The following is a 10,542-nucleotide window of genomic DNA, read 5'->3' as shown; positions in this document are numbered from 1 at the left end:
CTCGGCATGATCACCCTCGCCCTCAGCTATCTCTGGAGCTGGTAGCACCAACGCATAAACCCCTGTCCAAACTCTACGGACCATGAGCATCAATCTTAGTGTCTCTAAACTCTGGGGGGTAGGTATACTCGTCTTCTCAGCCCCACGAATCGAATCCAAGAGACCCATGCCCAGCACTAATCTCGTAATCTAGGGGCCCGAGAATATCGCTCCCAGTCTAGTATAATGCCCCTGATGTCTGATGTACTCTGCCATGATGTGTCGTAAGTGAATCGGTATGCACTGCACAATCGAGTACAAGTATGGAAGCTCCTGCCGGCTCAGAACGCCAGTACTATCACCACGGCCATTCACCGATCTACTCATGATGGCATGTAAGTATCGGTATGCAGGTCGGGAAAGGCACGTGGCCTTGGACACCCCGGCTCGTACTGACCCTGACCACATAGCGTCCTGTAAGCTCTCTGCGGGGTCAAAGCTCCGGGATAATCAGGCGGTAACTGAGAGTACTCGTCAGTGTCTGTGAATGCCTCCTCATACAAGCCAAGCAGAACTGAAAACTGAGTGATGCACAAGCTATGGCGGTATCCAAGTGCTCTAAATTGAATGGTGTCCAAACTGTCGAAGCTCGCGTACGATCTATCAAACTCTAATGATGATAGCACCTCCAGTGCAAACTCTCGAATGGCTGGCTCTCTAATCATCAATAACTGTCACCAACCACCTGCTGAAACAAGATCCTCGACCTCATCAGCGAACTCATCTCCCTGCTGTAGATCTCTCAGTATACTTGTGTCCAGGAATCGAGTGTGTCTGAACCAGAGTCTCGACAAGCGCTCATAGCGAACCTGATGCTCTGGAATCATGAAACTCATGCCCTCAGGCTCAGGGGATGACTCAGGGGATAACTCACGCGGCCTCTTGTCATCTTACTTCTTCGACCGAGGTGCCATAATCTGCAAAATTTGAAACGAAATCGATCAAACAAGTTGATAAACTAACGCTGCAGAAATCCACACGGTCGTGAGGAATTTCCGCACGCCTGTGTGGATACACGGGGCGTGAAAACCACACGGCCGCGCCATAAGAATCCAAAAATACAACTTAAAAATACTTCTAACTTTGTTCCAAACATAAATCATCTTTCTAATTGAAGAAACGAAGCATTATTAACCAGATTCATCTATGAAAATCATGAATTGATGAATGAAATCATAAATAGGGCGTACCGACTAGTTAAAATGAAAGAACTACGAATCGGCCGAAAAACCTTGCAACAATCCTACCAAATCAGCGCTAGGAGGTCTGGGGTTGATGTGAAAGTGCTCCCAGACGAATGGAGGATGTGAGGGAGAAGAGAAATGACTATTCTTTAAAAAGAACTCATGCCTCTTGGCGTTCTGTACATCCACACAGGCGTGCAGAAATTACCCACGCCCGTGCTCCCCCACAGGAGAGCTTCACAGGGGCAGGTGCACGCCCCTGGGCACTCTCAGGAAAAACTCTCACTGACTCTAAATGCTCTCACATGGGCATGCAGAAAATACCCAAGCCAGTATGCCCGACCCACAGGGGCAGCAGCATGCCCCTGTGGCTTCTCTGGACATCCAAGAAAAAATCGCTACGTGTTCAACACGCCCGTGCGGAAATTCCGCATGGCCATGGGGATTCACAGGCCCAGCTCACAGGGGTGATCGCACGCCCTTGTGGCTTCTTGGGATGCAGAGAACTCCTCTGTAGAGTTTCGCACGGGCGTGCGGAAATTACCCACGCCCGTGCTGTTTTCACAAGGTTACCCACAGGTGCGAGTTCACTCCCCTGTGCGCTCTCGGGATAATTTTGACAAACTCTGCAGGAAATCACACGCCCGTGCGGAAATTACCCATGGGCGTGCGATATTCGCATGGTCGTTCACAGGGGCAGCCGCACGCCCCTGTGCCTTCTCTGGATGAGCTCGCAATACAAATACACGGGCGTGCGGAAATTTCACACACCTGTGCATTTTCACTGGATGCCTTACAGAAAGTTTCTGAATATGTTTACACACTCAAAGCCTGCCCTAGTATGCAAGTTTTACCAGCGAAAAACATGGAATAAAGCTCACTCAAATGACATAACTTCGCCAATTCCACATGAAAACACACGATGAATATTCAAAGCCCACAAGAAAATCTCAGCACAAGCATCTAAAAATCAAGACACCAATACTTAACAAATTATTCATGCAAACAAACTAACCTAGAAGATAAGGAAACAGTAAACACTTGTTTTGCCTCCCAAGAAGTGCTTGTTTAACGTCACTAAGCTTGACGTACCTTGTCTTAACTCACAGGAGTTCATAGATGAAGGTTGCCCTCTTACCCATGACTTGAAAGCATGATATGCAAAGTCTCTTGAGGATAGAGGGTGAATTATTGTGCTTCGGACCACCTAGCGATAGTTCATCCAACTCCTTCTGTTTACGGATGTCTCCAATAGCCTTGGAGTGTTTCCGGTGGCGTTTCCTAGCCCTCTTTATTTTTCAGAGCACCGTCTTCAAGATCCTCGGGGTAGATGGTACTTCTTTCATCTAACCAAGCATCATTACTTCTTCATAATCCTCCTCTTGGTCGAACAAACCCTCGTATGGGTCCGGATTGAACATTTCATGCATGTATTCATTAACAATCTCATCAGTAGTGTCTAGAAAGTATAAATAATTATCAAAATCAAGAGAATGCCGCATGGCTTCAGCAAGGCGGTATATGAGCTTGTCATCTCCAACCCTCAAAGTTAGCTCTCCGCCATCCATGTCAATCAATGCCTTGGAAGTCCGCAAGAACAGTCTCCCAAGTAACAAAGGTACATCCGCATCCTCATCAACGTCTAGCACTACAAAGTCAACCGAAAAAATATACTTGTCCACCTTGACAAGCACGTCTTTAATGATGCCTCTCGGATGTCGCACTATTTGGTCCACAAGTTGCAAAGTCATCCGAGTAGGCCTAGGCTCGCCCAAACCTAGCTTTTGAAAGAAGGTGTATGGCATAACATTGATACTGGCCCCTGAGTCCGCCAATGCCATTTCCTCGCCTAGATTGCCAATATTGCACGGAATGATGAAGCTTCCCGGGTCTTTATTCTTGTTCGGCATGTTCTTTTGCACTACCGCAGAGCATGAAGCATCTAAAATCACAGAAGCACTTTCCTACAACTTCCTCTTGTTAGTCAATAAGTCTTTCAAGAACTTTGCATACTTAGGCATTTGGGCCAATGCCTCAACAAAAAGAATATTGATGTGGAGTTACTTGAACAAACTCAAGAACTTCTTGTACTGTTCATCCCCTTAATCATTTTTCAATCTAGAGGGATAAGGGATTCTTGGCTTGAAAGGTTGGGGTGCCACATCTTTATCTTTGCTTGTTCCCTCTTCTACCTCTATAACCTCGGGTGCGTGTTCTTTTGGCTTCTCACTCGGAAGCCTACCTTCAACCTCATGACCACTTCTCAAAGTGATCACCTTCACGTGCTCTCTAGGGTTGGTCTCTATATTGCTCGGCAAGCTTCCGTGTGGCCTTTCAGAGAGACACTTCACAATTTGCCCCACCTGATTTTCAAGGTTATGCAAAGAGGCGGTGTGGTTGCGAAGTGTAGCGTTGACTGATTCAAACCTTGTATTTGCAGATTACACAAATCTAGTCAAGTGCTTCTCTAAGTCTTTCATTCGGGTTTCCAAACCTGAGACTCTGTTTTCCACCTGAGGGGCTTGTTGTTGTTGTTGGAAACCCGGTGGCCCATGGCCTTTTGTGGACCCTGATTACTCTATGAGAAATTGGGATGATTCTTCCAACCTGGATTGTAGGTATTGCTATATGGGTTTCCTTGAGGTCTCATGCCATTACCTACAAAATCAATGTTCTCCACCGAAGAAACATCACCGATAGAGATCGGGCAATCCGAGGAAGCATGTCCTCCACCATACCCGGTGCAATTAGTCACGGCCGCCACTCTATTTGAAGTTAGAAGATCTAACTTCTTACTTAAATTTTCCACTTGAGCCGCCAATGAAGTTACCGCATCTATTTCAATGAGACCGGCCACTTTTTTCTTCTCCCTAGCATTCCATTGGTAGCTGTTTAACCCCATTTCTTCAATTAACTGACGAGCCTCATCGGGAGTCTTGCTACCTAAGGTACCTTCTGCTGCAGCATCCAAGAGTTGCCTTGTACTCGGGTTTAAACCATTATAAAAGGTCTGAACAATCATCCACTCCGGGATTCCGTGTTGCGGGCACTTTCTCAGGAGCTCCATGAACCTTTCCTATGTCTCGAATAGAGACTCCAATTTCAATTGAACAAAGGATGAGATCTCGTTCCTAAGCTTTGCTGATTTTCTGGGAGGGAAATAACGGGCCAGAAAAGCTTCTACCATCTCCTCCCACATGGTAATTGACGCTCTAGGTAATAACTGTAGCCACTGCTTCGCTCTCCCTTTTAGGGAAAATGGGAAGGCTCGCAACTTGATTGCATCATCCATCAGCACGTTTATCTTCAGCATATCACACACCTCAAGAAAGCTCTCTATATGATTGTTTGGATCTTCATCGGCCAAACCATTGAATTGTGGGGATTGCTGCAACATGTGGATGAATGCAGGCTTCAGTTCAAAGTTCTGAGCTGTAATCGGGGGATGCACAATACTCGACTGCGTTCCCAATACTGAAGGTCTGGAATAATCGAATAATGTTCGCTATTGCTCATTCTATTCTGCCATGTTTTCATATTCTTCCACTTCCAAATAAGCTAAATTAGACTATTCTTGCATAGGCTCTTTCCTTTTTCTTCTAAGTGTATGTTCAAGCTCAGGATCTTCTTCAATCAATATTGAGGGATTCCCTCGGGTCATAACCTGGAGCTGCACCAAAAAGAAAGAAAAAGAAATTAGAACGATGATAGAATAAGAAGATATGAAATAGAATGTATTGTGAAATAGCTAAGAAAACCAAGTGCAAAGTATCTCTAAAGACCAACTCCCCGGCAATGGCGCCAAAAACTTGACAAGATTCCCTTGCGTATATCCCGCAAGTGCACAGGTTTGTCGAAGTAATAATCCCAGATGAGCGGGTATCGAATCCACAGGGAGTAGGGAATGAAAACACTTAATCCGCTTCTTAGCTATGTGAAAGATCAGTAGTGATAACTGTGACAATGATTCAATTCTCAAAAGTAAAAGCAACAAGTAAGAGAGAACGAGTAAAAGAGGAGGTAAGGCAATCGATAAAGTTGGGGTACTTGGATAATGCTCCACCTAGGACAATCGTTTCAAGTGCAAGAACCCTCTATTATGCTTCCTAATCAATGCAATGGTGAGTCGTGGAAATCCTTTAATACATAGTCCCAAATCTAAGGTCAACTATGCCTAACTCTATACATGTCCCGGAGGAGAGATTATATAACCTCTCAACCTCGCACTCGAATAGAGTTGCAATAAGGTCAAGGGATTCCAAGTGATAAATCTCTTCCTAATTATAGACCTAAACCTTTGGTCCAGGTGGAAAGTCCCTAACCACGATTAAGACCAAGATACTAAGATTACCTCCACGCTTCACTCCGTTGCACGCGCAATTAAGCCCCAGCGGAGGGTCATCCCTTAAACCATTCACTCTATTATGGCCGCAAAGAACTATCACGCCGGAGGGGGAAGGGGACGCTCCTGTACCTCTCGACTCACCCTCTCAACCCTCTCCAACCTACCTTTGTCTAAAGCTCGTGGTGTGTCACTCACTCACAAGGTTACCAACAAGAACTCTCAACCCTAGTGTCACTCTACGGGAAATGTTCATACAATCAAGCATTCAAGGTTGGAACTCACAACAAACATCAATTAATTGAAAGCATAATAAAGAGATTCAATGAAACAAATACATCCTAGGGTTCACAAATACCCAAGTACCCACTAGGGGTTTAGCTCTCCATGGAGCTAAGTACAATCAAAGAAATAGAATGTAAAAGCAATGAATCCATAGAGAAACCCCTCGATAGTCTTGTCGATGGTCTTGTGGAGAGTCCTCTACTCGTCGTCCACGGATTCCCTTGTCCGGTATAGGATACGCCTCGACGAAAGCTCCCCTACCAACCTTCTTCTAAAGGAATGACGATGTCGGAGCCGTAGAACCTCTCCAAAATCCTAGCCAATACCTCTCAAAACCCTAGCCGAAATCCTTTCTCAAGTTGGGGAAAAAATGGAGAAAAGAATGCTGAAATCGGGGCTGAATCAGCTTTAAATAGGGCTGGAATCGGGAATCCACACGCCCTGAATCGGGGCCCATGTTGAATTTCCACACGGGCGTGGGTAATTTTCACACGCCCTTGTGGATTCTCCAGAATTGTGATTTTCGGCCGGCTGTGAACAGTGCTGCTACAGTACCTGGCCTAAAATACTTCCTGAATCCATACTTTTATTGAGGTGACGCAAACGGGTACACGTTCACATTTTGGATCACTTTGCTTCTTTAATGACGGACAAGTTGGTGGAGATCTTGTTCTATGTGCATAAGTCAGATTGCTTGAGTGTGACTGCCCTTGTGCCCCTCCAACTGGTTGTGTTAACTCAAATAAAAGGAGGTTGGCACACACTCTAGCATCTCACACCTGACCTATGTCTTCGCGTTTGAACCTTAGCAAGATTTCCTCCAAAATCGGTGCATTATGATCCACAATGGTTTCTTTCCTTCATACTCGGGCTCACAACCCTACCTGCATAGAAGTAACATAAAAACACACATATTAGTGTAGAAACCCGAGAAAAGTAATGATCAACATAAGGAAAGAACGCTTCGCATTCATATCGCACAAGCACTTATCACTTCCTTAATCAAAGTTTCACGAGTCGTGGAGATCCAAAGACACGCAGTCCCAAACCTAAGGTCAACCGTGACTAGCCCTCTATACTATGCCTCAGCGGAAAGGGATACTCTCAATACCTCACACTATATCGAACTGGTTTAGGTTCTAGGGATTCTAAGTGATAAACCCTATTACCTAAATTAGATAAAACCTTTTGGTCCAGGCGAAAGATCCTTAATTACTATTAAGCCCCACCACTAAAGATATCTTAACACTTAACTCTGTCGCTCACACGACTGAGCCCTAGTGGAGAAGTTCTCTTAGCACTTCACTCTATCATGATCGCAAAGAACTCTTGGAATATGGAGGTATGATAGATCACATCAGAGGGAAAAGGAGGCATTCTGCTACCTCTCAACCCTCCCCAATCTTGCTAAGTCTAGTCTAATGAAGTGTCACTCATTCAAAAGGTTACATAGATAAACACTCAACCCTAGTGTCACTCTAAGGGAAAATAAAAATAATAAGCACACAAGATTAAAACTCAATTAAAACATCAATTAAAATAAACATAATAGAAGTTAAAGAAGCAAAATCATCCTAGGGTTTACAAATCCAAGTACCCACGAGGGGTTTAGCTCTCCATGGAGCAATACAAAATCAAAGATGAAATAAAAAGTGAATGCAAAATCTCCATAAAGATAACCCCCTAGCTTTCTGTGATGATGGTCTTGAAGTGCCACTTCTGCTTTTCTAAAGACTCCTCCGTCGAGCCTAGGGCACACCTTGCGAATCAATGCCATCGAAAGCTCCCCCAATAATTCTCCTTCAAAGGAAATCGATGTCGAATGACATAGAAACACTCCAAACTCTCTGCAGAACCTCTCTAAGCCCTAGCCATGCTCTCTTCAAAAGAAATGAAAAAGATCCCCATAATGATATCTCAAAGAGGTATTTAAAGGGCTGACATCGGGATTTCACACACCCTGTGGAAATTCCACACGGGCGTGTGAATTTCAAGGCTCTTCATTTTCTGTGCACTGTAAATAATAACTGCTATAGTAATTTGTTACGTTACTACTACAGTACTTCATTACACTACTCCCGAAATCATCTTCTTTATCAAGGCCGCATGGTTGGGCACTGATAAGTGCTTGTGTGATATGAATGCGAAGCATTCTTTCCTTATGTTGAGCATTACTTTTCTCAGGTTTTTACATTAATATGTGTGTTTTTATGTTACTTTTATGCAGGTATGGTTGTGAGGCTGAGTATGAAGGAAATAGGCCAATGTGGATCATAATGCACCTATTTTGGATGAGATCTTGCTAAGGTTCAAACGCGAAGACATAGGACATGTGTGAGATGCTAGAGTGTGTGCCAACCTCCTCGCATTCGAGTGAGCACATCCATTTGGAGGGGCACAATGGAAGTCACACTCGAGCATTCCGTCTTATGCATATAAGAACAGGAGCTCCACCAACATATATATCATTGAAGAAGCAAGTGATTCACGATTGAGCGTGTGCCCGTTTGCGTTACCCCGATAAAAGTATGGAATTGGGAAGTTATTCAGGTCGAAGACTGTAGCAGAGCACTGTTCACAGCCGGCCGAGAAATCAGAGAAACAGAGAATCCACAAGGGCGTGTGGAAATTATCCACGACCATGTGGAAATTCCGCACGGGCGCGTGTAGCGTCCACGCACGTGGAGTTGCCTGATTCCAGCCCTATTTAAAGCCGATTCAGCCCCGATTTTGGTATTCTTTTCTCCATCTTTTTCCCAACTTGAGAGAGGGCTTCGGCTAGGGTTTTGAGAGGTATTGGCCAAGGTTTTGGAGAGGTTCTACAGCTTTGACATCGTCATTCCTGAGGAAGAAGGTTGGTAGGGGAGCTTCCGTCGAGGCGTATCCTATACCGGATGAGGGAATCCTTGGACGACGAGTAGAGGACTCTCTGGAAGACCATCGACATGACCATCGAGGGCGTTTCTTTATGGATTCATTGCTTTTACATTCAATTTCTTTGATTGTACTTATCTCCATGGAGAGCTAAATCCCTAGTGGGTACTTGGGTGATTATGAACCCTAGGATGTATTCGTTTCTTTGAACTTCTTTATTATACTTTCAATAAATTGATGTTTATTGTGAGTTCCAACCTTGAATGCTTGATTGTATGAATATTTCCCCTAGAGTGACACTAGGGTTGAGAGTTCTTGTTGGTAACCTTGTGAGTGAGTGATACACCACGAGCGTTAGACAAAGCTAGGTTGGAGAGGGTTGAGAGGGTGAGTCGAGAGGTAGAGGAGCGTCCCCTTTCCCCTCCGACGTGATAGATTCTACCTCCGTTCCTCGAGTTCTTTGTGGCCATAATAGAGTGAATGGTCTAAGGGATGAACCTCCTCTGGGACCTAGTTGCGCGTGCAATGGAGTGAAGCTGAAAAGATCCGCTTTGCGTATATCCCATAAGTGCACGGGTTTGTCGAAATAATAATCCCGGGTGAGCGGGGTCGAATCCACAGGGAGTAGGGATTAAAGACACTTAATTCGATTCTTAGCTATGTGGAGTATCAACAATGATAAGTGTGATAATATTTCAATTCTCAACAATCAAAAGCAACAAGTAAGAGAGAAAAAGTAAGGAGGAGGCAAGGCAATCGATAAAGATGGGGTACTCGGATGATGCTTCTCCTAGGAAAATCGCTTCAAGTATAAGAACTCTCTATTATGCTTCCTAATCAATGCAATGGTGAGTCGTGGAAATCTTTACATACATAGTCCCAAATCTAAGGTCAACTATGCCTAACTCTATTCATGTCCCGGAGGAGAGATTAAATAACCTCTCAACCTCGCACTCGAATAAAGTCGCAATGATCTCTAGGGATTCTAAGTGATAAATCACTTCCTAATTATAGACCTAACCCTTTGGTCCAGGCGGAAGGTCCCTAGCAGCAATTAAGCACTAGATACTAAGATCCCCTCAATGCTTCACTCCATTGCACGCGCAACTAGGCCCCAGCGGAGGTTCATCCCTTAGACCATTCACTCTATTATGTCCGCAAAGAACTCAAGGAATGGAGATAGAATCTATCACGTCGGAGGGGAAAGGGGACGCTCCTGTACCTCTCGACTCACCCTCTTAACCCTCTCCTACCTAGCTTTGTCTAACGCTCGTGGTGTGTCACTCACTCACAAGGTTACCAACAAGAACTCTCAACCCTAGTGTCACTCTAGGGGAAATGTTCATACAATCAAGCATTCAAGGTTGGAACTCACAATAAACATCAATTTATTGAAAGCATAATAAAGAAGTTCAAAGAAACGAATACATCCTAGGGTTCACAATCACCCAAGTACCCACTAGGGGTTTAGCTCTCCATGGAGCTAAGTACAATGAAAGAAATTGAATGTAAAAGCAATGAATCCATAAAGAAACCCCCTCGATGGTTGTGTCGATGGTCTTGCGGAGAGTCCTCTACTCGTCGTCCAAGGATTTCCTCGTCCGGTATAGGATACGCCTCGACGGAAGCTCCCCTACCAACCTTCTTCCTCAGGAATGACGATGTCAAAGCTGTAGAACCTCTCCAAAACCTTGGCCAATACCTCTCAAAACCCTAGCCGAAGACCTCTCTCAAGTTGGGAAAAAGATGGAGAAAAGAATACCAAAATCGGGGCTGAATTGGCTTTAAATAGGGCTGGAATCGGGCAACTCCACGGGC

General features: G+C 44.7%; 1 non-coding gene across 1 annotated transcript; it reads left to right on the top strand.

The window, feature by feature from the left end:
• Positions 1-4,255: 4,255 nt before the first annotated feature.
• Positions 4,256-4,362, top strand: LOC120272836. The gene has a single exon (XR_005540371.1). It is a non-coding gene; the product is annotated as a small nucleolar RNA R71 (small nucleolar RNA).
• Positions 4,363-10,542: the final 6,180 nt, after the last annotated feature.

Source organism: Dioscorea cayenensis, chromosome 11 (assembly GCF_009730915.1).
Source record: "Dioscorea cayenensis subsp. rotundata cultivar TDr96_F1 chromosome 11, TDr96_F1_v2_PseudoChromosome.rev07_lg8_w22 25.fasta, whole genome shotgun sequence".
NCBI lineage: Eukaryota > Viridiplantae > Streptophyta > Magnoliopsida > Dioscoreales > Dioscoreaceae > Dioscorea > Dioscorea cayenensis.
The sequence above is the reverse complement of the archived record's forward strand: the minus strand, read 5'-3'. Positions and strand labels throughout refer to the sequence as shown.